The sequence below is a fragment of the Leuciscus leuciscus genome (genome assembly GCF_965113295.1).
Source record: "Leuciscus leuciscus genome assembly, chromosome: 5".
Lineage (NCBI taxonomy): Eukaryota > Metazoa > Chordata > Actinopteri > Cypriniformes > Leuciscidae > Leuciscus > Leuciscus leuciscus.
Genome location: NC_138729.1, coordinates 41,543,518 through 41,569,995, shown reverse-complemented (window position 1 = coordinate 41,569,995; position 26,478 = coordinate 41,543,518). Strand labels below are relative to the sequence as shown.

General features: G+C 40.5%; 1 protein-coding gene across 1 annotated transcript in view; it reads left to right on the top strand.

Annotated features, from left to right (window-relative positions):
- The first annotated feature begins 9,359 nt into the window (after positions 1-9,359).
- Positions 9,360-26,478, top strand: part of fam222aa (family with sequence similarity 222 member Aa) — a 57,676-nt gene continuing 40,557 nt past the window's right edge. Inside the window, exon 1 of the mRNA XM_082170342.1 lies at positions 9,360-10,359. The gene's annotated coding sequence lies outside the window, so the exon portion shown is untranslated. The remainder of the gene's footprint in view (positions 10,360-26,478) is intronic.

Genomic DNA, 26,478 nt, shown 5'->3' with positions numbered 1-26,478 from the left:
GTGGATTCTGTGTTGCTGACTGTTGTCTCTGTTTTTCACTTCATAGTCCTTTCCAGGTGTTCTTTGCTTTGACCTGCACTGCATGGCGAAGTGGTTTAGCTTCCCGCATGCTTTACAGTCTTTCCCTTTTGCTGGGCAGTCTCCTTCGTGTGGATACTTTCCTCCGCAGTTCCTGCACTGAACGTTGGGTTTGGCTCCCCTGGTGCGTCGGCTGGTAGCTGTTCGCCCGTTCTGATGCACCGCATTCAATGATGCTGCTACACCCAGTTCCATGCCGACTGCTTGTTGCTCTGACAGTTCTAACGTTCTCCCGTATTCGAGAAAGTCATCGGGCTCTCTGAGCGCTCTTCTACGCAGCCTGGTTGAACTGCAGCTTTGGATCAGCTGTGCTTTAATTTCGTGGCTTACGTCTGTAAATTCACAGTTCTTTGCTAGCATGCGTAGTCTGGTACAGTATGTGTCTAGATTTTCGCCCGGCTGTTGCACTGCCTTTCGGAACATATATACTTGATACTGGACGTTCTTTTTAGACGCAAAATACACTAGCTTCTGCTTAACGTCTGCAAACTTATCTTGCTCCGCTTCTAATGTGTCATAGATATCGTGCACATGCTCTCCTGCCAAATGCAGTAGTAATGCTTTCTGCCTAGTATCTCCGGTAATATCCACTGCTGTAATATAGTTCTCAAACGCGGGCTTAGTGCCAGTGTTTTTTATCCATATAACGTATCACGGCAGTCGTACCACCATACGTCACTGTCGTAAACATTATACTAATGTTGTATACCTTAAACATTACAGGCTTGTGCAAAAGTACGTCACATTGCCCCGAATCTGAGAACGGGTTGTTCTGAGACATTGCTTATGATTTATGGGGATTTTATCATTATAGGCTGGTTGTGTACACACACTGCCAACACAGATTTATGTAAAAAAAAAGTGAAAAGTGTATTTTGCATAATAGGTGTCCTTTAAGTCTAAGCGCAACTTGTACTGCTGATATTTACGCTACGCTACTTCTGACGTCACAAGTTGCGCTTTAGGCGTAAGTTTGCGAATGGCCATTTGTCCGGAAGCTAGAATTTTACTTTGTAGCGTGTTGAATATGAATATTTTTCTTACACAAACTCATAGCTTCGCTTCAGAAGGCATTTATTAACCCCCCTTAGCCATGTGGAGCACTTTTATGATGGATAGATGCACTTTTATGGACTTTAACGGCCATTCACTGCCATCGCTTGGAAGAGCCAGGACATTTTTTTTATATAACTCCGATTGTATTCGTCTGAAAGTGTCAAAATGTCAAATACACCTAGGATGACTTAAGGGTGAGTAAATCATGGGCTAATTTTCATTTTTGGGTGAACTATCCCTTTAAGGGATGTAGAATATGGTCATGCAGAATAAGGCATTAATATGTACTTTATAAGTACTAACAAACAGCCAATATGCTAATATGCAACTAGTTAATAGTGAATATGTGTTCCCTAATCTAAAGTGTTACTAAAGTTTCTTCTTGAAAGTGATCAGATGCCCGTTTCAAACAGAGCAGAAGTAGATGCCAAAGGCAAAGCAGGGCAGAACGTTCCTAGTTTGGACTTTGCACCTTTGCTATTGTATCCGTCTCAGCCTGTACCTATCATCTTTAAAAGACTGAGAGATGGAAAGAGATGATGACGCTCTGTGAGAGAGAGCAGAAGAGGGCACTTAAAATCCCAGATGGCAAAGAGGACCTGTCAGAATTAATGGTGCTGTATCAGGTGAGAAAGGAGGTGTGAAATTGGTCAGAGCAGAATGTTCTCCAAAATCACACATGATCAGTCTTCCTTTATCTGACCTCAGCGAGGGACAATAATGATGAACTGCACTCCTAAAATCACCCGATCATGGATCATAATGGAAAGTGCAATTCAACGCTCAATATTGCTTAAAATAGCCATATGTGAACCCATATACAGTTTCTACAAAAATGACTGGTACACTTAAGCCATGAAAATGTCAGTATTTCATTGCATTAGATCAAGTGGCATCTGCAAACCAACAAGTTCAGAAAGGTGCCCTAACAAAGTAGTCACTGGTTTAGTTTTAATGTGAACATGTGATCATAATTAATATAGGCCTATCTTAATTTAGAACAACATAATGTATTGTTTTTTCGGTCATGCTTTAGATTAGGGTCCAATGTGTATGCTAGCTCAAAGAGATGTGTTTTTAGTCTAGATTTAAACTGCTTTCAATGTTATGTGCTATATAGGAAAAGGATCTACCACCAGCAGTCCATTTTGATATTCTAGGTATTATCAACTGGCCGGAATTTTGAGATTGCAATAGACGTGAAGGACTTTACTGGTTTAGAGCTCACTCAAGTACTGGGGAGCTAAACCATTTAGTGCTTTGTAAGTAATCAGCAATATTTTAAAATGTATACAATGTTTAATAGGGAGCCAATGCTGTGTTGACAGAACGGGGCTAATATGGTCATACTTCCTGGTTCTGATAAGAACTCTTGCTGCTGCATTTTGGACCAGCTGTAGTTTGTTTATTGTGCGTGCAAGGCAAACACCCATAATAGCATTACAATAATCTAGCATTGATGTCATGAACACATGAACTAATTGTTCCGCATTTGTCATTGAGAGCATATGATGTAATTTAGATATATTTTTAAGATGGAAGAATGCGGTTTTACAGATACTAGAAACGTGACTTTCAAATGAAAGATTGGTATCAAAGAGCACACCTAGGTTCCTAACCGACGACGAATACTTGACAGAGCAGCCATCAAGTGTTAGACAGTATTCTAGGTTATTACGTTTGGAAATGAAAGCGTAAGCGAAAGTTCTACCAGAAAGACTTTACTGCCACGTCATTAATTCACAATTCCACGCTACCAATCACAGCTTGACATCAAATATAAAAGACCGATCTTACCGTCCCTTTTTGTTGCCCGCAGGTGTCGTAGCAAAGTTTTCCCCCATCCTCCCCACCACCACCAGAATGGCTCCCGTCCACTCGTCAGGGGGTAGGCTCCGCCCCTGCCTCTATCATCAGGCAGGACCTACAAGCTAACTTTCAGACCCGGACGGAGGACGGGGCCTACGCCAAAGAATTCTGAGACGGAGCTTGTCGAGCATCTACTTTTATTTTGTCTGTAAAATCCTTTCATAAAATAAATTCTATTTATTCGATAATCCTCCTGAAGTCTTTTTGGTAGAAGTTTTTTGTCCAATAATTAGAATCTCTGTTTTTTCAGAATTAAGTAGTAGGAAATTACTAGTCATCCAGTTTTTTATATCAGCTATGCATTCCGTTAATTTAGTGAATTAGTACGTTTTGTCAGTGCGTGAAGAAATATAGAGCTGAGTATCATCAGCATAACAGTGAAAACTGTGTCCAGGCAGGTCTTGACCGCATTACTTGTCCATATCACTTCGCCAAATGATTTCAAAGGTCCTTACAGCCTACAACAGCAAAAGAACCAAAACCCACAACGACACTGACCAAGCGGATAAATATAGTAAACAATATGATAAAAATGACAAATTATTTCTATGCCACAAAATTAAGTTTTATTAAGTATGGAAAACACATACTCTCTTTCTCCCGCTATTGCAAATCTCTTATTTTATGTTCCACAGAAGAAAGTCAGTCTTACAGGTTTGAAATGACATGAGGGTGAGCAAATGATGACAGAATATTTATTTTTGGGTGGACTATCCTTGGCTTAAGAGTCCAAAAGCTTTTTAGAGCCAGTGACTGAATGTACCGCATCTTCCGTACATTGCATGTACAAAAACTGCATGTAGACTTTTATCATAATCTTCATTAATGTTAACCATTCCACCCTAACTACCTTACACTTGCTGTCAGACACGCTCATGTTGTCAGGCACACTAATGCTCCGTCCTCCGTTAAAAGTCCTTTTAAAAGAGCCAAGCATGATGCTGACACACGGCATGATGAAAAAAGCCTAAAAGGCCTGTTTCTGGCAGCTCTGTCCAAATCAGCTGCTGATTACAGAGAAAACTGGCAATTCACCGGTGGCTTCTGTCACAACGGAGACACTTGGTGTCTGCAAGAGTCTTTTCTGTGGGAGGACACAGCGCTTGGTGTCGTGATCTTTTGTTCAGTTTTCTGGCCATGCGGTGCCTGTGACTTGGAGTTGTTTTGCATTTTAAAAGGAGATTGAGCTTTAGAAACATTTTAGCTGCTTTATTTTCAGCCCAGGTGGCATAATTTCCCTTCAAATTCACAGATAAAGGTAATCCAGGCTGAATTCACCTTTCCTCACAGGATGGCCTTATCTCATCAATATCCCTTTTGTTATCTTACCCGGATCACACCTGTCCCTTTGTTCTGCATTGGAAAGCCGGGGGAGTAAATGACTTCCAACAGATTCTTCAGGTAAGCAGACCCGTCGGAGCCAGTGTGGGCTTTCACACCCAAAGGTTTAACACACACAAAGCCAAAATCCACCACAGTACAGCTCTTCGGTTAGACTATCAGGGAACACAATGTCATTGTCCCAATAAAACGCCCTATCTCCATTTTCCATCTTAAATGCAAACTTTACCTATTGTAAAATTTCACTCATACTTAACGAGGGCCCCATATAACACAGTCTCCCTTTCTTGTGAAAGGGTGTTATTAAGATAAAATAATACGTTAAAAAGATTATAAAGTGACACTGGCACTATTTAAATAGTGAGAGATTAGGAGCACAATGGTGCCTTACACCGTGTCCTATCCAGGTGCAAAGTTTGCAGAGACACGTAATTTGTCTGTCAAAAGAGAGACAAAATTTAAAATGCTACGCGGCACATAATAGCCCATTAAAACATATTTGATATTTGATATACAATTCACATCTGGTTAGGGCACAGAGTTAATCTTTTGAGGACTTGAAATATGCCTATTCTTACTTCCATCAGCAAAGTGGAATACTAGCGCCACTCAAATGGAGTATACTCAATATTTGGATCTGCAGATGATGACAGAAGCCGCCTACTTTTGTCTACATTCAAGGCGAGATGTTTGGCAGATCTCATCCGAAAATGAAAAAACAAAACAAAAATGAAAACACAATTAATAAATAAGTAATAACTATATTTAAGTTTACACCTAACTTTTAATGTTATAAAAACATATCTGTGAGTATTGGTGGAACTGAATAAGGTGTGAATAAATAAAACGCTCACCGTCGCGGTCTTTTTTTATTTAAAGATACCATAGCACTTAACGAACATAAAATATGATCAGTCATGAAATAATCCAAAATAATTCACAAATAAAGAAGAGGGCATACATGTATATTTAAACTAAAAGGGGAAATTTTAGCAATTGTAGATGTCCATAGTCCTAATAGCTCCACTGCTTGAAAGCCCTTACAATGTTTCAAAATAAAGCTTAACTTTATTCTTGAACTGGATAATATACTGCTTGCATTAATGGATGTTACATTTTACATGAAATATGAGAATACTTAATATAAAATATGACTCCTGTCCATGCCATTTTTCCCACATCACGTCATCATTTGTCTTTTTATTGCAGAACAAGAACGTTACATGTACGTATGAAATATACAGAGGATTTACACAGTATACTTACTGATACAGTCATAGCAGCATTAATTGAAATAAACCATTATATATCATTAATTGATAGGCCTGCATTGACACCATTATGAGAACTGAACTGAGCTGGATGATGACATCACAGTTTTCTCCAGAGTGGCTAGATATATAAATAAACTAAATTAATAACTTTTTTACAACAAAAATTAACCATCACTGAATTTACTTAAGCTGGACTATATCTATATAGAAACAAACTTTGTTGCATTATTTTCCTGTTATCACTGTAAAGCTGCTTTAAAACAATCTGTATTGTAAAAAGCGCTATATAAATAAAGGTGATTTGACTTGATGATGGTGACTTGACTTTTTTTTTTGCGATAATCCAAAAAGCCTATGGAAAAATCCTATTGGGTTTTAGGGAATCAGTGTGATGCCAACTGCCGGTTGGCCTACAAAGTGATGTCATAGCTGCACCAATTTATTAGTGAATGTTTAAAATGAATTGGACACACCCCACAAGAAGTTGAAGTGGAATTTAAATTGAAATTACATATTGACTGAATTGTAATTAAAAGTTATCTATCTATAGATAACTTTATATAGATAACATCTATTGTAATTCTGCATCATGTTTGGTATCGTAATTCAAATTCAGGAACTGAGTTTAAATAATATTATCAATTCAGCTCTGAATGGTGCACAACCCTGGAAGAAGGCATGTCTGGAAAGATGAGCTGAGATGGACTGAAATGAAAAATGATAGTTTGGATCATTTTTAAATGGGTAGTTTCTAATGACAACAACGATGTCAATATAGTAAGTAAGTACATTTAATTTATAAATCACATTTACACATAGCATAAAACTGACCAAAGTGCTGTACAGTGAATTATATAATTAAATATATAATATATAATATAATTATATAATTTAATTATATTAATAGAATTTTTAGAGGTTCTGCCTTTTAAATGTGTTCAAATGAACAAACACCACAATTAAGTGCACTTGTGCTGCTGACTTCCATGGAAAACATACATCTCTCTTTGACCTTTACTGCTGAGCCTGAGGCCACACAGCGGCATCAGCCACCTGCAGTGTGTGTGTGTGTGTGAGTGTGTGATACCTATGACCCTAAACCCGACTCCCTATTTCTCAATCTCATCAGATCACATCAGCAGCTCTTTTTTTCAGCTTGATATCTATTTGCCCTTGCCCTCCTCCATGCTCTCCATCATCACATTGCCTTCTCGCTCTCAATCTCTCTCTTTCTCGCTCCCTCATTCTCTTTCTGTGTCCTCTGACCACCTGACACCTTTTCAGATCCTGTTGGCAGACAGCACACGTTTCACCTGGCAGTGGAATTCAGTGATCCAGCCCTATCGATGGCAGATAAATCAATGTTATCTCTTTTCCCCATGCCTCTGTTTCCATCGATTTCTTTCTGTTACCTTGCAGTTTGTGAAGACTTGAACCTTGCTCAATTAAACTGCCTTACTTCGCCAAAGGAACAAACCGAAACATAAGGCTGAGGACAAGATGAGGAGAGAAAGATCAAGGAAGAGGGTAAAGGAGGGTTGCCTCTGTTCAGATTCAATTCCTCAATGCAGCAGAAATGTCAAGTGACAGTTTTGTTAGAATGAGCAATTTATCCAAAGCACAGATGGGACATTTTGCCTTTGTGCAAGCTGGTGAGTCATACAGTATAAATGCTATTTACTGAGACAATCTTTCTGTATAGTAAAATCTCATCCATCAGAGAGCAGAAAGATGTAAGTCTATTTCACCCACATGCACTGATTTTGTCCACAGCCACAAATAACATTGGAGAGACCAGGGCCAGTTGTCATACGTTTACTCTGAATTGAGTTTATTTCTGTACCGTTAAGTCTTCCCAGACAGCAACGGCCCAGATAAGGCCCACATCTGGTGCGCGTGGAATCCACATGCACCAGATGTGGCCCTGATCTGGGCCGACACTATTTTGCTGTCTGGGTTTGCAATGTAAAAAAAAAAAAATGTAATAATAATAAACACATGTTGACCTGTAGTGGGGCATGTTGTCTCAGTGGAAAAGGCTTTTTTGTGTTTATAAAACAAAACAACTCTTGAGACAACAAAGAGAAACTTTACAGTACAAAAAATATCAAACCATTGTTTTGATAAACAAGAATTGTTATCAATATTAAATTACAACATATGAAACGTCACAAGTTGCCCCATTTATGAACTTACCTTTGTGACAAGCACAAATCCACTTTAATACTCAAAATTATTTGTCTAACACAATGAGCTTTGAGTGTACTTTGACAAAACAACCAGTTTTTCATAGAAACTAAAGATATTGTGTGTGTGTGTGTGTGTGTGTGTGTGTGTGTGTGTGTGTGTGTGTGTGTGTGTGTGTGTGTGTGTGTGTGTGTGTGTCATTGTATGTGAAGTATCATTGGAAAAAAATCCTTTTATCTTTCTCAACAAGACTCCATATCATATTACTGTATACTGATTAAAAACTAAACTAGTTTCACACTGACCCAACAGGGATGACTGCTGGGCTGATTTCAGATGTGAAAGGCATTAGTCAGAGCTGCAGTCTCCTGTCAGAATTATTCCTTAGGCCTTCAGCTTCTTCCTATAAGAGCATCCTATAGGATCAGGCCTTCTTAATATAATTCTAATGTTTTCAATGTCAGACAGTCAGATTCACTGAAGCTTAAGGGAGAGGTTACAATACTTTATACAAAACTATATTTTTACAGAATAGAATAAAATAGCTATTATTATTAGAATAGCTATTTTTATTATTATTATGATACAGCTATTTTTTAGCTATTATTATTAGAATAGCTGTAGCCCAATTATTGTTTTCTTTCATTTCCTCTCTTTCCTTTACCTGTTAACATGCAATCTCATCTCTCTGAGAACAATCCATCGGTAATAATCAATTGATCTCCAGCTATGACATGCGTGTGGGAGAGCATTTTATCTGTTGATTCCATAGGCAGATGACTCGACTAACATTCCGCACGTGTTTGCTCAAGTTTGATTAGAGTGGACGCAATTTGCAATAAAGATTGAACGCGAGCAGACTGGCTGCATGAGCGCGCATAAAGCTAATGAATTATGTATGCGCGAGACAAAACAAATGTGTCAAATGTCATATTACACTGGATAATTTCCCACTGGCTGAAAAGCAGCATTTTTAAACGAGATAAGGCCTTATGCAAGAAACGGTGGACGGAAACGGCAACTGCATATAAGTCATATTCTAGTAATTTGATTTTTTTTTTTTTAAATAGTCTATTTAGTAGTAGCCTACTTCGATATTAACGAGTAGACAGGTCATATGGCACACAGCCTACTTTACCACTTTAACAGTTAGGCTACAAGCCTACAAATGTATGAGAATACAGCCTTTATGGGGTCAAAGTATACAAGTATACTATCCTATAAGAATATTTCTAACTGACCCTGTTGTGTATGTCAATAAATAGTTCACCTTTTTTTTGTTATTGGTTGCCGCGGGTGCCTATAACCGTTGTTAAAGCCGTCCCCAGTTTCACAGGATCACTGTCCAGTCCCTGAGCGTTTATAATTTCTCAAATAATAAACTTGACGTTTGGACGCTGACAGCGTCACCGTGGTAACAGCCCTCAATTACCCATGATTGGCCGACCCGTGGGAATATTTAAATTCCCCCTAAGCGCTGATTGGCTGGTGGGCGGTCGGTGGAGCCGTGAGAGTCTGCACCGTTCCGGGTTATTGTCAGTCTTGGCAGCCCGGCGCAGGGGGTGAGGCGCAGTGCCTATGAGAGAGTCACATAGACGCGGAATATTGACAAATTATTGATTTAAGTTAATTAATTCTTGCTTGATATTAATATGAACAAGAGCTGCAACCTTTGGACTCCTTCAGAGGAATAATTAGACGGACGTCGGAGTTGAAATCGCGACGGAAGGTTTCCGAGCAAGGGGATGAAGAAAACCGCTGGAAGTGAACGGTGATTTCTCTTTTCCCCAGGATTAAACGGCGTATACTAAATTCCCGCACCTGCTGTTCTTTTCAAGGAATATCGCCTTAAACACAACGAGGGCTTTCTAGTATATTCCGTGGATAAAACATTCCTCTTGATTGTATACGCCAAAGTCTGTTCGCTGTTTTGGATTTAAGGACGTTTGCGAATCGCAGTTTATTTAATTGGCAAAGCACTTATTTATTTATCGGATTCGTGTCAGCAGAAAAGCTGTCGTTATTGCTGGAGTTTGCAATTTCCTACTAAGCCTTACTCGGAGATTATTCCAGTAAGTAAACGGGTAAAGAAAAATCCTGACCGACGGAATCATTTACGATAGTTCAAAACGCAGTTAACGGAGCGCAGTTGACAGACGGCGTTTTTTGTGAGGACGGAACAGCTCGTCACTTGACCCGCTGTCGCCTATTTAACAAAAACACAGATCGGATTCGTTTAAAAATAAGAAGACATTTTAACCTAAAGGCAAGCAAAAACTGCCCAACGATCCTGCAGAAGAAGCTGTTTTTGGATGACTTTTCCTTTTCTTTTTTACGCGCGTGAAAAACGCATATAAAAGGAACTCATAATAAGTCAACTGAATATACCAGGGATTATACATTTTTCCACTTCATCTAAGAACAGAATGAGATATTATTGATTTTTTCCCCCCACTCGTTTGCCCTCTTCTGTTCTTTCGGCCGCTTTCGTTCCCACAGTCCTGTCATCACAAACCTGCATGGAAATCTAGTCAGCACCACAGAGCGATTTATGGTAAATATACTCTCCCCTACTCATCATTTCAGCTTCAATTGATCTTTCAATCAAAATATGCATGTTAAAGACCTATTGTTTTACCCATAATTAGGCTTTTAGCCTACTGTTTTTTTAAGTACGCAGCTGTCACAATTTAACGCTCTTCGAGACGTAGCCTACACTTCAATCAAGTCGCAGTAGTCTAATACAGCAGATTAATGTAGTGCCCTTTCAAAAATGTTTTATATTTAAAAAAAGTATTGTTAAAAATATATATTTTTAAATAGCAGTCGTGGTTCATACCTACAGTTTTATCATAACAATAACTTTAGCGACCTAGTGATTTTGTAGTTGTTTAAAAAAAAACAAAAAAACATGACAATGTAGGATACACAGTTAAACTCCCTTTGAGTGTTAAATTATCAAAGAAGTGTATAGTGCAACTAGTGAAATCTCTTTAATGCAAAATGTGTGATAGCAACTTTGACTATAAGCAACAGAATCGCCATTGACTGGATGGTGATTTTCAGCATTGATTAGCTTCATTTGAATAACGCTCCACGTTTGTCGTCATTTAATCGTGTGAAGTGACATCGGGTGGCTTCTTTTAGGCCCCTGGCAGAACATACAACCTTTGTTTCAAGGTTTTACCTGCAATAAATAAAGGAAGTGCAGTAAAAATGGAGGTGTCTGGCACTGAATGGCTCCAGGACGCGCTTTGATGTGCACTCATGGTTGTTTTTAAAGAGTAGCCTACGCTGACAGGATGAATGCGCTCAAAGCATAAAATCTGGTTACAACACGATGGCAGGCGAGAGGATCTGAATAAAAGGTGTTGAAAGTCTTTTCCAGCACCTCCTCGTCTTAGTTGCAGCACAGAGTGTGTCAATGATTTCCTTTATGACTTAATCTCTAACTACTGAATTTAAATAGCAGTGCGGTAGCTTTAGTGGTTAAAGTTCTGGGCTGGTAAGTGAAGGGTTAGGTTCAAGTTATCACAGTTGTGCCCTTGTGCAAGGCACTTAACCTCAGGTAGCCTCAGGAGCACTGGCCCCCTGAAATGTTTTGGGTAAAAGCTTGACTTTCAGGAGGGGCTCATGGCAAGATGTGGAAAGTTTGATTGATTAAAATGCTTTGTTTAGGGCCCATTTGGATGGCGGGCTTGGGCGTCAACAGGCTTTTCATGTTAAGCTATTATCCTAGCACTCGGATGTCAGCTGTTCCTTCTCCATGCATCGTTTGCAGTTTCCAAGAACTGACGTTTTGCATATCCTATCTCTATGAAATCTAATCGGTGAACCCTCTGATACTGGCTAAACTGCAGCCTGGGTTTTATATGTCCACGAAGGCAGATCAGTTGGCCTAAACAAATGTTGTGTTTTTATTATCAGAGACTTTAACCCACTATTTGTGGTCTTTCTGAGATTAACAACAGTAGTGGCAAAAAAGTTTTTTTTCCCCCAGGTCCCCTGAATTTCCTAAACTAAGGTTCTTTATCAGTATCAGTGTTTCCATGAAGAACCTAGCATTCAGAGAATATTTCCATTACTCAAAAGTTTCTTTTTTAATGATAAAGGGTTCTTTAGATTTAGATTATTAAAATCTTCACACTGAAAAAAATGGTTCTCTGTTCACCGAATGGTTCTTTGGAGAACCCCAAATGGTTATTCTATGGTATTACTTAAAAAAAAACTTTATTTTTTAAGAGTGTTTGGCACCTTAAATCTTAAAAGCTGGAGCCGTGCTGCTTTTTATGCTTAAGATATGTTAGTCCTTGGACAATCAATATCTAATGCAAAACAGCCTGAACTGAGGCATTTTTTAAATATTAATTTATTCTTAAAGGCAGTCCAAGTAGTTTAACATTGCAAAATAAGTAGCTGATTAAAAAAACGTTATATTTAGACCGGTGTGAGTATGTATATTGATTGTCTGTCAGAAAAGAGAGTTTTTTTTTCTCCCCCATACATCACAATTTAAATCTCACGAGGCCCCCCGTCATTTCTCTGCTGCTCTGACTAATGCGATTGGCCCCCTGCTCCATGGTGGACGTTCCACTCTGCAAGTCATCACTCTGGAGGCTTAGGGCTCTGGCTCTTAGCTCGGCTCCAGCATGTGGTCTTCCTCGGGGCCTGGCAGCCTCATTACCCCAGCAGAGTCCCTCACTCTGAGGGCTGCGACTCCCTCCACCCGTGGAGACAGCACCTGTCAAGGAGTATGCTCACCACTCTATTGAATAAAACATTCAGTGATGTACGAGTGGAAAAGTTCACCTCCGGGGGCCAGAGTTGCCTCATTTCCTACTCCTGCTGCACATCCGTGACCCGCTGAGCAAATTGGCCCGGTATTAGCTCTGTGGCTCGATCTCACCTAAACAAATAGAGCTTCCAGCATAATGCTAATCTCAACTGAGCCGAGCGTGCGTGGGGGAGAGGGGGAGATAGCTGGTGGCGAGATGGTATGGTCTAATATTTAGGTCACTGAATTGTCTTAGCATTGTTTCTCATTTTTCATAGCTTATTTAATTTTTCCGTTTTGTCAGTTTCTTGTTTTTGTTGACTTTTTCCACATCTGATTCGATCACATTGGCACATTTGCACACGTTATTAGATTTGAGTCAAACTTGCATTTTTCCTTGTGTGCTGTAGGTACTTTCCACACAAAGTCATTCCGAACAGTTTGACGATAGAAAACTGATGGCAAGATGTTTTGGAAGGATTTCATGCCCTGAAAGCCATCAAAAAAACAAAACAAAAAAGTTTATTGTTCCACCGTCAGCAGAAAGGTTTCTCTTGATGGAGAAACACTGTTTGGGCTCAATTCAACCTCTGCTTACCTTATTGAGCAGGAAAGATCTTAATGAGATTAAATCAAGAGCGAATTTCCAGAGGTATGAAGTTAAACTCGTACCCGTTTCACCGTTTCTGCCTCTGCCGCAGATGTTGATGGATAGTTTAATTTCAGAAGGATATTATTAAAGAAGTGTGCGCTGTTCATTTGAATATAGAGATAACTATGTAGATTGATTGATTGATGGCCATGGGGTGAAATCACTCGACCGTTTTCTTATTAAAACCAGGGAGAGCGAGGGCTTCGCTCATGAATATCGTTATATTAGCAGAACTTTAATTTCCTGCCTTATATATTAATCTGTTTTTAGGTATTGTCTCAGCTAGTATAGTCCTAGTAGTATAATGAAACCTTTCTGTCTAGAAATTGATAACAGTGAGTAGCCTGCATACACATTCTGTTCTTTAACCATAGGCTTTTACAGTAACACATCTTTCAGAGCTGAAATGAACATGTGGCCTAATACAAGCACTCTTGCGTTTAACCCCCATTCCCTTTTTTCAGGCGGGTTGGTAGAGAAGTTAGTTGGATGGATGAGGCAGGACATGGTCCTTGAACTTATGTCTGTGGAGCGTTCAAACAGTGGGTCATTAGGTGCAAACATCTCTCTATCTCTCAAGGCTTGGGGCACGGCCTTGTTCTTATATGCTAGTTTTGACGGGACAATTGAAATATAGTAAGTTCATGTATGAAGGAAACATGCACATGTAGGTGATTGGTTTTGTTTATGGGATTTGTGTGTTGTTTAATTCCCTTTTTGTCGTTTTCTGGTAATGTTCAAGAGGTCATTGCCATCTAAACCATATGTTTGTCTTCTTTTGAGGTTCAGTTGAATTTTAACCCAGGTTAGGGGAGGGTGTGGGGTGAGGCGGGACCTGATATCGACCTTGTCCCATATTCAGCTGTCGCCCATGGTATTGTTCAAAATGGAAGCCCTGGTACCCAGATAGCACACACAAAAAGTGTCTAAACTTACTGGTCCCTTTTACCTTCACCAAAAGAATGGGTCTCCATCTTGTGCATTTTTTTTAAATCACTGGTACTTTGAAAAATGAATAGACCAATTTACCGTGGCTGCTGAGAAATATAGAATAGAAAAGAGTGTCAAAAGAAAATGTCTTTGTTAGTTGTGAAAGTGCGGTGAATGGATTGTGAATGCTCCTGTCTCACTGCTCTCCTACAGAGCTCCTCCTGCGAGTATTGAGTGTTAAGGAGGTGCCATTGTTCCGGAAGAGCTATTATTTCTGTGCCCCTGGTAATCCACAATTCCTATCCTCTCTCCCCCACTCCATTCCCCTAGCCGTTCGTACAATGCTAATGTTCCCAACATCTGTTAACGCGCAACACCTGCGGTGGAGGCTGTTTGATTCCTTCTTCTTTATGGCATTCCTTTCTCCCCTGTCGCTACATAAAAGGCTCAGCCCGTGTTGCTTTCGTAGGTGATATTGATTAAAAGTGTCGGGAAGAAAATCCAAGCATGGAAATGGTGTCAAGATGCGCCACTCTAAATGGAATTTCAGGATAACTTGTGTGGTTGTTGTTTACTTGACCTTTGCTTTGCTGCAGTTTCAATTTCACCAGCTTTATCCTCATCCAAATGAGACGCTGCTGGGCTGCAGCTTGTTGATTTATCCGTTCCGAGGTCCTTCCTTCTCTGGCATCTCTGCAACTTCAAGGAGATGATGATTTCACAAATCTTATTGAAGGTTTTGCCTTCTCCGTAGTTCTCAAAACACTGGAATCAGCAGATTTTTTTTTGGAAAGGCCAGAATCTCCTCTTTTTACATTCTGTTGAGGATGGAGCAACAGTGAAACACTTGAACGTTTTTTTGATTGTGCTTAGTATAAAATCATGTCTTGTGATTCATGAAAATTATTGGTGGATGCGTTTAACAAGATTATATTGTGTGTGGATAATTGCTGTTGAACACATTTAATTAAATGAGTGATTTTTAACATTGGCCAATTTTGATGACGTCAATGCAATTAATGAATTGTTTATATTGTCGGTGGAGGGATTAGAGAATTTAGCACACTGAAGAAGGCCTGCGAGCCGAAACGTCTGTTGTATTATTCCCCTGTGAAATAAAGTGAATTTTGAGAGCGGATCACAGCTATATTCTTGAACGCTTGAAACTCCCATCAAACTCTCTTTGAGTATTTGAAGGAGCTGTTTTTCCCCTTTCAGGCTTTAGAGAGTTACCTGTGGCATGTTTGTCATTTAATGGCTCTGAGTGCAGTGGAAGAGCCACAGATTAAATGGTGTACAGCTTCACGTCCTCTCTGCTTCATAACTAATCACACTAGCGAACTGGAATCATATTCAAAGAGTGACCCTTTGAAGGGCAAATTGTTCTCCTTAAAAACAAACGGCTGTGTAATCGGCCTCCTGGGTAAATTGATTTCCTGCTGGTGGACAGTGGGGGATGCTGGGAAAGTGGCCCTGCTCGCTGCTCCTAAAGGACTGAAAAGTTTGCTTGGGCATCAGTCATTGAGAATTACGGGAGTGTGTTTTTTTTAAAAGAACTTTTCTGGAGAATTCATAGTGCATCCTGTTTCTCCTTGTAAAGGGAGCAGTTCAATTTCCATGAGTTACGGCTTAGTGTTTTCAGTTAGTTTCTTTGTACTCCCTTCACTGTTGTTTCTCTGCCAGCATAATTCAGTGAAATGCTTTCAGTGTAGCTCTGTTATATGCCGTTGCAGATATCTTTGTTCTTTACCCCATTTTTGCGAAAGATTTGGGTAATATCCTGATTCTCATACCATCCCATGGTTCATTTCATCATTGTGACATGCTGTAATGAAACCATCGTTGCAATCCAAAGCTGCGGTGTTTAGACTGTATTTTTCTCCATTACTTAAAGGGATGGTTCACCCAAAAAAACAATGTTTCTCCAAACACAAAAAGCGACGTTTGTATTGCACTTTTACATACAATAAAAGCACACATCTATGTGCTGTTCTCTCCACCCATAAGGCCTATAAACTTTTAAATGAGACTTTTTAGACTTTTTTTCTTTCTTTTAAAAACTTTCTCACAGTTTTGTCCACATTCAAGTTTTGTCTTGACAAACTTTGCGTGTCTAGTAAAAAAAAAAAAATACTATTTGTATTTTCCTATCTGATTAAAAGATTTCTAATTTCGTTACATTAAAATCTGAGCTACAATTTTGCACCCTGTTTGCTATCTCAATTCAAACTCATTTAAAAAATGTTTTTGCCCCTTTTGGAGTTGAACAGCCCTTGGTAACCATATGCTTTCATTTTTTTTCTTCACATTCTTCAAAATATTTTTTGTATTCAGGGTATTAGGGGTACACGATATTGAAGAAAAATGTGATCTGCGATAACTTAATGTGAACTGCGATACAGTTATACAATACATACAGTTTGGAATAACATGAACGTGAATAAATGACAATGGAATTGTAACTTTTGCTTTAATCATTTCTTTAAGGCCTGTTTGTGTTTCCTGTGCTGATTTGTAATATTTGCAGCCTACGCTCACCACAAGTGTTACATCTCTCACAATCTCTCACAACACAGGTGTTGTCATCTCACAACACATCTCTCTCAACTTGAAATCCATAGCTTATCTTGGATCATTACAATGCTCCTGTTGACCCTTAAACTATGTCAACCCTGTTATTATTAAGAACGGTGTTATTGTTTAAACATATGGAGCTCACTGATAGGACATGACACATGCATGAGACATGGGCTTACTGCATCACAAAACAGAGCGCCTGGTGTTCTCACGAAGTGGAAAGTTCTCCTAATCCCCCATGAGGGTAAGACAGACTGCCCTGGAAGTCAAAGCTCAATTATCCTTTCCAAGGATCCTCTCCTTTCCAATTATCCTTTCCAATAGAATGCCTATCTTCTGTATTTAGTGCTATTGAAAGAGACATATACACAGCAAATGATATGTGAAACGTTAACTGTTATCGCTGCGTACAAAATTATTTTGTGGAGGTACAATGAATAGTGTAGACGTATTTATTCGCCTCTATTTACTAGCAAGGTTGTCTGACGGAGGGTGTGACTAATATCATACTCCCACTGCGCTTCTGAGTTTTATTTATTAACATTGTGGTGGGCAGCCTTTAAAGTGGGGGGGAAAAAAATGTGTGCTTGCGTTATTTTTCCAACATATTAATAAGGCTATTAAAATGTAGTGAGAGCCTTAGACTGTGACCTGTTTACAAATCCTGTTTAGTTTACTGCCAGGGAAAATGGGTTTTGTCATGTGGTGTGGTTGAAAGTTTAACACTTTTAATTATACTCTTAACCGTGGCCACAAAGACAAAAGTTGATTCTGTTCGCATTCAAAGCGGGTTACGATTTGAATGCGAGTGACAATGAACAAAAGTGTCATTGGCGGTGACTTAGATTGTCATGAATCTCTTCAAATACTGTGCAATCTATATTGTTCATGCCATGCGTTTCATAAAGGCAGTTAGTCAGCTTGTAGTGTATTCGAGAGGTAATGAAATTTCCACCGACTGCAGGAAACAATGCCTTCGGCCTCGGCCGTTTGCGATTAGCAATCCCACACCCCTGCTGGTGACTTCACGCTGTGTGCTGGGAATGCAACGCGTTATAATAAAAACTCTAGAGATTTGTATCACACATTGCCAGGCGTAGATGTTTAATTGTTGGTGACGTTAATGGGTCGGAATACAATATCTCACTCCTTCGATAGGTTCGTGATTGAAAAAGCCATTGCATAGGGCTTTTCCCCATGTTAATGTTATTGTTCAGAGACAGTGGCGAACAGCAAAGCGCACACAAGCCTCTAATGTAACGCCATTATTTCTGTACAGCGCTCCGCCGCTGTAGGCTGGGGTTTCTGCCATTCTTGGCCAGTGTTATTGCTCTTGTCAAAAGGTTCTAAACCAACAGTGATATTAGGCCCTCGGGCGTCTACTTTTCTGCATGCCTTACTCTGCCTGAGCACAGGAGCTCAGGACTAAGTCTGGATGGACACACACACACACACACACACACACACACACACACACACACAAACCTCCTGCTTTATTACCTCCTGCCTGCTGCTGGAATTGCTTTCCTCCCTCGAGTGAGCCGGGCATAGGCAGCTTTATTGTGTTAACCTATTTGTGTGTCAAGAGCTATTGTGCCACTTTTTATCACTGTTTGTAATTGTTTGTTGGGGTGGGTTATACGGATGGACGTCACCTCGCTCTCCTCAGGGGGAGGGATAATGACTGGTTGCTAAGCAATTTTTAGTCGCCCTCCACCAACCTTTTATCCATCGTAATCACTTTTATCTCTCAAAGATGTCATGTACAATTATGTGTCCTCTGTAATCCTCTGAAACCTGCCTAATGGCGGGCAGGTGTATGAGTAGCCGGGCGTTCGTTTACTGCCCGTTTGCTGCGAGACTAATAGAAATATTTCTAGAATTGCATCAATTTGGAACTGTCAGCCTGAGATGGTAGATGCTGTGGTTCTTGTGTGGACTCGTGGATTAGATTTCAGCTGGCATCATGTCCCGGTACCTTCTATTGTCCATTCACTTTCGCTTTTTTGGGCTCCTGCATTCTTTTTAACTCATTCAACCCCCTAAATAATTAAAAGGCAAATCAAAATTTAATTAAGCATTTTTGTGTATTGGTTAATTTGAGCTGTTTGTTTCAATGAAAAGATTCCCTTAGTGAAATCCATATTTATTTTAAGAAAAGCACTGGGGAAACTTTCGATTAGCATGTCAGTTCATTGGTTTATTTAATTACAAACAATATTGGTTTGTATATTTAAAATGCACAAATGGCTACCTTTTCAAAGTACTTTTGCATTATCAGCCTTGTTGATCAGTTACTGCTAACTCGAAAAACTGTAGATGACTTCTTCCCAGAGAACTTTGGTCCTTTATATGACAACTGCTGCAGAGTGATGAGGACATGGCACCCTTATTGACTCATTTGTTGTGTTCTTTTTGTGGACTTAAGTTTTATCAACATTTTGATTAGGTTGGTGGAACTGCCAAGTGTCCCGCAGTACTATAAACCACCCCCTACTGCAAGTCTACAGTGAAACAGTAACTCAGGATGTCATCAGAGCCCCCTCCCTCTGGATTCGCTGATGTCGTCAATAGTACCACTCTTCTTCTACTTCACTTTCCTCACTTTAGTTTTTACCTAATGATAAGGCATATAGATTGTATTACATAGATCACCAGACGCCGTAAGTCATCCTGTTTGTTTTTCTCCGTTTTTAAAGTATTTAAATTGTGAAATTTTAAATGTAAAATTTTCATTTTATGGAAGGGGAAGGTTTAGGGTAAGGTTTTGGGTTGGGGGTAGGTTTTTAGCTATGATTACCATAATTCTGTATTAATTTGATTATATAATTTGTTTCATGTTTTACTAATCACTGTTATTTCCTACTTCATAAGATTCGAAAGCAATATAGCCTAAGTTAGCCTTACACCAAACGTTTCATACATAAAACATTAAATAACTTGCTTCAAAAGATTGTTTTAGTCAATGACATCCACGCTTGTTTTTTCACTGCAGGCGTAACTTGTTGTAGTAGTAGTAGGCGTAACTTGCAGGGTCGTGATAGTACTGCGGGATACAGACAGACCCTTCTCGGAACTGCTGACCCTCCACGGACTAATGACCTGCCTGTGCCGCTTAAGGGAGATGAGAGGTCTGGCAGATATGGTTGGCCCAAAGCCGAGTGTTTTATCTCCAGACCTGACTTGCCGAGAAGGTAGACAAGAGAGGCTTTCGAAAGAGTTTTTATTGTTTATAAAACCCCACATATGCAACCTCCGCTGTATGCTTGATTGCGCGTGCATGTGTGCTTCTTGAGCCTGACCCCAATTTACACACTGCCTTTTCCTAACGAAAGGCATTGATGTTCTTTTAGCTTGTGCCGAGTTTCAGGCATAATTTGTGTGCGGCCAATTATCTCTCCAGCTTTGAAGACTTTCCTCTTGCTTCTCCAGGTTGGGATGAAATTAATTTGGAGCTTCCCGAGAGCCTCAAAGCCTAAATTAGACTCTGGTTAAAAATCAAGGATCTCTTGCTTTTAATTTGACATTTCAGTTTTGATTTCTTTTGGGCTTGGAAACACCTTAATTGCAGTTTGAACCATCTCAAATAAGCAGATTCTTCAGTGGTTTACTGCTGGAAATGTTAATTTGTGAATTGTAATATACACTGTTTCAGAATTATATTTGTTTAGGCTTATTCTGAGTGTAGCTTGGCCTAGCAGTTGTCTAGTAGTCTTAGAAACACAGAACTTTGAACTGGTGACGGTTTACTATGCTTCGTTGGGCACATTTGCTGATCTTTTATCTGTCTTGTGTTTGAATGTACACAAGTTATTTATATTGATAGGTAATGATTAGAGGATATGGCTTAATTATTGATAAATATCAGTCTGAACTCTTTGACGGTTCATAGATCTGAAACAAATGAGATGCTGGCGTAAATGCAGGGCTAGTTTTAAAGTAAGCCATTATCGTCTGATTTGCATTTCGCATTAAAACCCGCATGACTGACGTATGAAATTGCAGGCGACGGATGTGGTTTTGGAAGGTTTGGATGTGTTCTACAGTTCTTTCTCCTCATCCTGTCCCTCGCTCAAGCGGCTCCGCGCCGATTCCATGGGATCCGTCTGTGAGACCGGCTGTGACAGCTCTCCTGTTCATGGAGTCAGAATGCAGACATGCTGAAAACACAGCGCACACGTTCTAACCTCCCATGTGTGCCTCCTCTGGAACATCTGTCCAGCTGTCATCTTGTCTCAGCCAATCAGATTCTGCTGTGGGCAGTAACTGTGGAAGTGGAGCTGGAGTAGTCTGTCTGCGCGTGTGTCTGTCTCTCTCGGAGGAATATGAGAGTGTGTCGGAGCATCGCTATGTGCTTTTACACCAAACATGCGCGCACACACTCCCTCTGTGCCTGTTTACCAATAATGTGCAGAGATGTGAGCAGCAGATGGTTCCTAATTTTTCTTTTTTTCCTCTGTATGATTTTTCATGTTTAATCCCGATTTCCAAGTAATTCTGTCAACTTATATCATTTTCAGAACGTTTTTAATAGAAAGTGGTTTGCACTCGGCACTAAACTGTGGAGCGGTTATTTTTCCCGAAGTGATGTCTGAAACTTTTGAAACTGATATTTTTAATGATTTTGTTGAACTGTAACTGTAGCAATGAAATGAGTTACTTGTTAGGGCTATAAATAACGCAACATTTTATGGACACATTCTATAAAACTTTTTTGAAGGCATAAAAAAACCCCATAATTTAACTAAAACGAACATGTTGTGAAAATGTTGTGCAGTCCATTTACTTTTTTTTTTCTTTTTCTAAATCAACCTTTTCATATTGAACAAATTATGTGAACAATATTTTGCGACCATAAAAAAGCAACATTTCTCAGTCTGTAACTAATTTAAAAACAACGGTATTGAATATTTGTTTTACTACAAAAAAATGTAATAAAATGATTCCAGTTTAACTAATCAGTTAATAATTTAACCTGTTCATTGAAGCTAATGCTAAAATACATTTTCAATGCTAGTTTTTCTTTTGTTCAACAAAATATTGTTCACTACTCGAAAACAATCAAGTTTTGATTAAAACTTTTTAACCAATTCCCTTTAAAGGACCATTCAAATAAACCACTACATGAAAAGTCTTAAATACTCAGAACATACTCTCATTTCAAGTTCCCAAGATAGTGTAATTGTTTTTTCTAACAGTTTTCAGTCGTGACTCCTAGTTTCCACCTAAAGTTAGTTACAGTCTGCAAGTTTCGGTGTAGGTGACGTCCTCTACCATTAGTTAGTGTGGCGCATTGCGCTCTTTTGTGAATACGTGAAGTTCTTCCCCCTCACGGTAAGACGAGCCCTGTGTGACCAGTTCTTAATGCGCACTATCTCTTGGCTGTTAGATCATAGCGCCTTTTTCTTGACCGCTTGTCTGAGAGGCTCCGGTCTGAAGCCCCATCCCTCATCAGTGGCACAGGATGGCGCTTCAGATAAAGGAGGAGAATTCTATTTATGTCCGCCTGTAAACAAAGTCCCAGTGAGGGAGAGCTAATGGCCTGGAACTGACGAGAGCCTGCAGGGATATCTCACTCTATTTCTCCCTCCCTCTGCCTCGCTCATCTTGTCACCCTCTTTCCTCCTCGTCCTTCTAGTCATTGTGGAAGTAGATGGGAGAATCAGGCTGAAAGGAACCACGTTGAAGCAGTCAGTTTTCTGATGTGAGGAAAAAGGCTTTTAGGTCCTTCGGCCTGAAAGGGAGCGAGAGGGAGAAAGACCAAGAAGACCGGAGGAGAATTTCTCCGGGGAACGGAGTGTAGTGAGAACAGCTGTTCAAAATGTACTTTCTCGCTTTCTTTGGCCCCATCTCTAGGTTCAAATCCACTGCGCATCAAACATTTATCATACACTTTTACATCAATTCCTCTAGATGTTGGACCAGTGATGTTTTTGAAGGGCTTTTGATCTTTGAAGCTCCAAGTTCTTGACGGAGTGAATTGAATTTCTTGTGACATATGGTTGTGATCGTATGCTTAAAGTATATTTTTGATTGGTCCCGTGTGGATCGACTAACTCTTATACGTTCTTTTCTAAGATTAATTACCGTCTTTATTTTTGAACGACATCTGATTGATGTTTCCTGCGAGGTGACAGCTGCTGGTTATTGGGGAACGCTTGATTGATCCGCACTGATGGAGCAGAGACAAGCCATGAAACTCTCCCATTGAGTGTCACTTACGACGTGTCTTGCAGCGCCAGGCCCATTCTGTTCTCTCTTGCGCGTGCGAGTGACAGACTTGTGCTGGGTATTGAATCTGGGATTGTTAAGCAGACGCTCGGTGGTAACGCTTTGTGTTATGATTGAAGGGCAGAGATGCCATCTTCTCGGCAAAACCCGATTTCTGTGCAAACTTCTCCCCTCCCCTCTCCTTCACGTCGACACGTTCGCTAACCCCGGTGACAAGCGAAATGCTGCCGCTTGTGACTTTTCGTTTTATCATTCAAATTCGTCCCATTGATGTTGCCGGCTTTGATTGACAGGCAAACTTGAGAGAGTAGCGATAGCAATCAGTCCTCATCAGCTGCATTTGTGACTGTGGACAATAGTTTCTCTCTTTCGGTTTTCACACTCGCCGTTTTTTTTTTGCACGTCCCCCTCCCTGCTGTCACAGAAAACTCAGACGATTGCATTTCTGTCACGACAGAGGGCTATTAATCTTTTAAATCCGAGCCAGACCTGAGCAGCATTGTGTTCTGGAATCTGAGAGCGCACTGTGGAGACCACTCTGAAAAAGAGCGAACGGGGGGAACATAACGGGCTCGTTCTCTTTGTTAAGGAGAAACCGAAGCTTTCTGAATGCGCACAATATTAGAAATCTAATCTGTCAGAGAACGAGTGATAGATGAGCAACATGCAGATGGTGAGGTGATTGTAAAATCAGGCTGCTGGTTTTACCTGATATCCCTCCGGCCCTCTGCTTGTTCGCTCTCATCTAACCCGTTGGCCCATTCGGTGTGTTTTGCTAGATGGAAAAAAGTCCACATGACTCGCTTTAACCTTTATTTTAATAGAGGGAGGTCACTGGGTGGTCTCCGTTCTTTCGGAAAGGTCATTGCACTGAGGTCATGGGTTTAGACCAGTAGATGCAGAATCGCCGTGTTCAGGCGCCCTTGGAGCAAATCATGTGAGTTCATTGCCTCGCTTAAGGGCAAAACAGCAGTGGAAAAAACAGGGACATTAGAACAAACATGCCGCTTACAAAAGTTAACATCATATGTGTCCTGTGAGGCATAGGAATCAAAATTTCTCCACTAAGCAAGCTCTATTATAGGGCTCGAGACGTTGCCATGCGGCTTCTAGGGTGTCTTACACAGTTGCTAAGGTGTTTTGGGTGGTTTCTATGGTGTTTTGACTGCCTAGGTGAAAATTGTAAGTCTAATCGTTTAGAAAAGTAACAACACATCACATGATTTGAGGTATCATTCACTTCTATGACACTTTGGTTTAGTAGTGGTTTGAACAAACTTCTAACCACAAGTGTGAACGATAGTAATAGTGAAACTTGCTGTAGTAAACACCACTAATTATGTGGAGAGATTATTTTTTCATGTCAAACAGCAGACAGTTGAGAAACCAATGCTAACCTTTCATGTGAGTTTTTAAAACAAGGCCACGGATTCATTTTATCACAAAACCAGCAGGCATTTCTGCCGAAAAGACTCTCGCTGTTAATGAAGTGCTGCCTTGTTGGAGGCATTAAGAAGTATAAAACTAGTGAGTTGAGGAAAACAGTGCAGAGCCTCTAAACATTTTTACGATGAAGCGAGGTACTTAATATTAGTTCAAACATGCTTCTTTTAATTGCTTATTTGGCATTAAGCAGACATTTTTAATTCAAAGTGACTCACGGTACACTAATTGCAAGAACAATCCCCCTGGAGCAAAACGAGGTCAGGCATCTTACTCAAAGACAAAATGGTTCTCAGGAACTTTATGGTTTCACCCCATATTGAATCGCTCTGTTTTGTGCTGATGCCCTCGCCTCCCCTTGGCTCCCTTCTCCCAATTAGGATGAGGTGTTCGGGTCCCCACCTGAGGAAACTCGATCCAGCGGGCTGAGAGCTCCAGACAGGGTTGGCTGGGCGCAGTGATGCACAGAGCGGTGCTACTCGATAGGGGTTTCTCCCAAGGACCGCTCAGGGATGAAGCTCCATTGAATTTCCTCTCCAGAAAAACATGTTTTCGCCATGCAGGACTCCCATCCAAGGCAGAAAGGGTGGTGCAGAACTTCTCATGTGGAGAATCCATTGGTTACCACAGATTCAGACCAGTTAATATGTATATCTTTATTTAATTCAGAAGTGGAAAAGGAAGAAGTGGAAAAGTAACTTAAATCAGATAGTCTAGACAGAGTGAGCTTTTTATATGGCTTATAAAATGTTTAAAGACAGCATAACAAGATTCCAAAACTCATTTAGCTTTCTTAATATGATGTATTTCCTTGTCAAAACATATTCAACTGGATGTTGTAGACAGGATTTGAACTGTGAAAAGTACCAGCATAAAGGATATGATAGTATTATTTATTTATTTTTACGTTCCACGGGTACTTATTTAAGTACAAAAGTGTACTTGGTTACAAAGTATGTTGGTAATCAAACTGTTTTGATGACAGTTGACTTTGTATGAACAAAAAACATCTTGTACATCAAACATCAAATATCTTTTATGTTTCGCAGAAGAAAAAGTCAGAGTTTTCGAAAGACACGATGGGTTTGTAAATGATGATAGAATTTTAATTTTTGGGTGAACTATCCCTTTAAAAGTGCTTAAAAGAGTTTTCTTTTTGTCATGATATCATGTTCTTCCGTTTCGTTAAGCCAAACAATTTATCCGTCTAAATATTTGTGAAGTTTCCCAGCTTGCTGATAAAAAGAGCTGTTTGTTTTGATGATGCTCTGTCCGTCAGCAACCGTATCATCTCCGCCGGCAGTGTTTACTGTCCATTATGTCCGTGCAAACACAGCCGCCGCTGATCTTGTGTGCTCTCCACACAACCTGTCTCCTCCGAGTCTGGATCATAAAAGTGCATTCAAAGCTTTGAAATGCCTCCGCTCTCCCAAGCCCCAGACACTTGCTGCATAACTCAGCTGTGTGGAAGCATTTTGCCCCCCCCCCCCCCCCCCCCCCCCCCCCGCCCACTCTTGCGGCTGCCCCGGCCCTGCTCCCCGTATTCAGGCGTCTCTCTTGACTTCTCCAGCCCTTTGTTTCCTCAGGGGATGGATGCAGCGAGCGGGGAGGGTGCGAGCTGTTCGATCAATAGCCGCTCCATCTGTCGGGCCTGTGGCAGAGGCTCAGGGCGGAGGGTGGAATTCGGCACCGTCTGTGGGGTGTATGCAGGGGGCTTGTCACCGGATTCTGCCTGAATAGGGGCTCAAGGGCTGTGGCGCTGGGGTGGGGTGGAGTGGGGCGGTGTCCCCCATCCATTCTTCATTTTTGTGCCGACTCCCTCCTCGGCAGAGTGATAGTGGCTGGCGTTTGTGGATATTTGTGTCTGTGTGTGTCTATGTGTGTGTGTAGAGATGAGAGGCGTCTATTGTGTCATTTCACAGGCTCCCGGGAGACAGGGTCACCTTGTCCCTCGTACAAACGGTGCCCTCTCTGGATATTTTGGCTGTGTGTTTTATACGAGGGCCAGACACCCAGGCTCTGAGCACATCTATCTCTCATCTCAGCCCTTTTCAGATTCCCCCTAT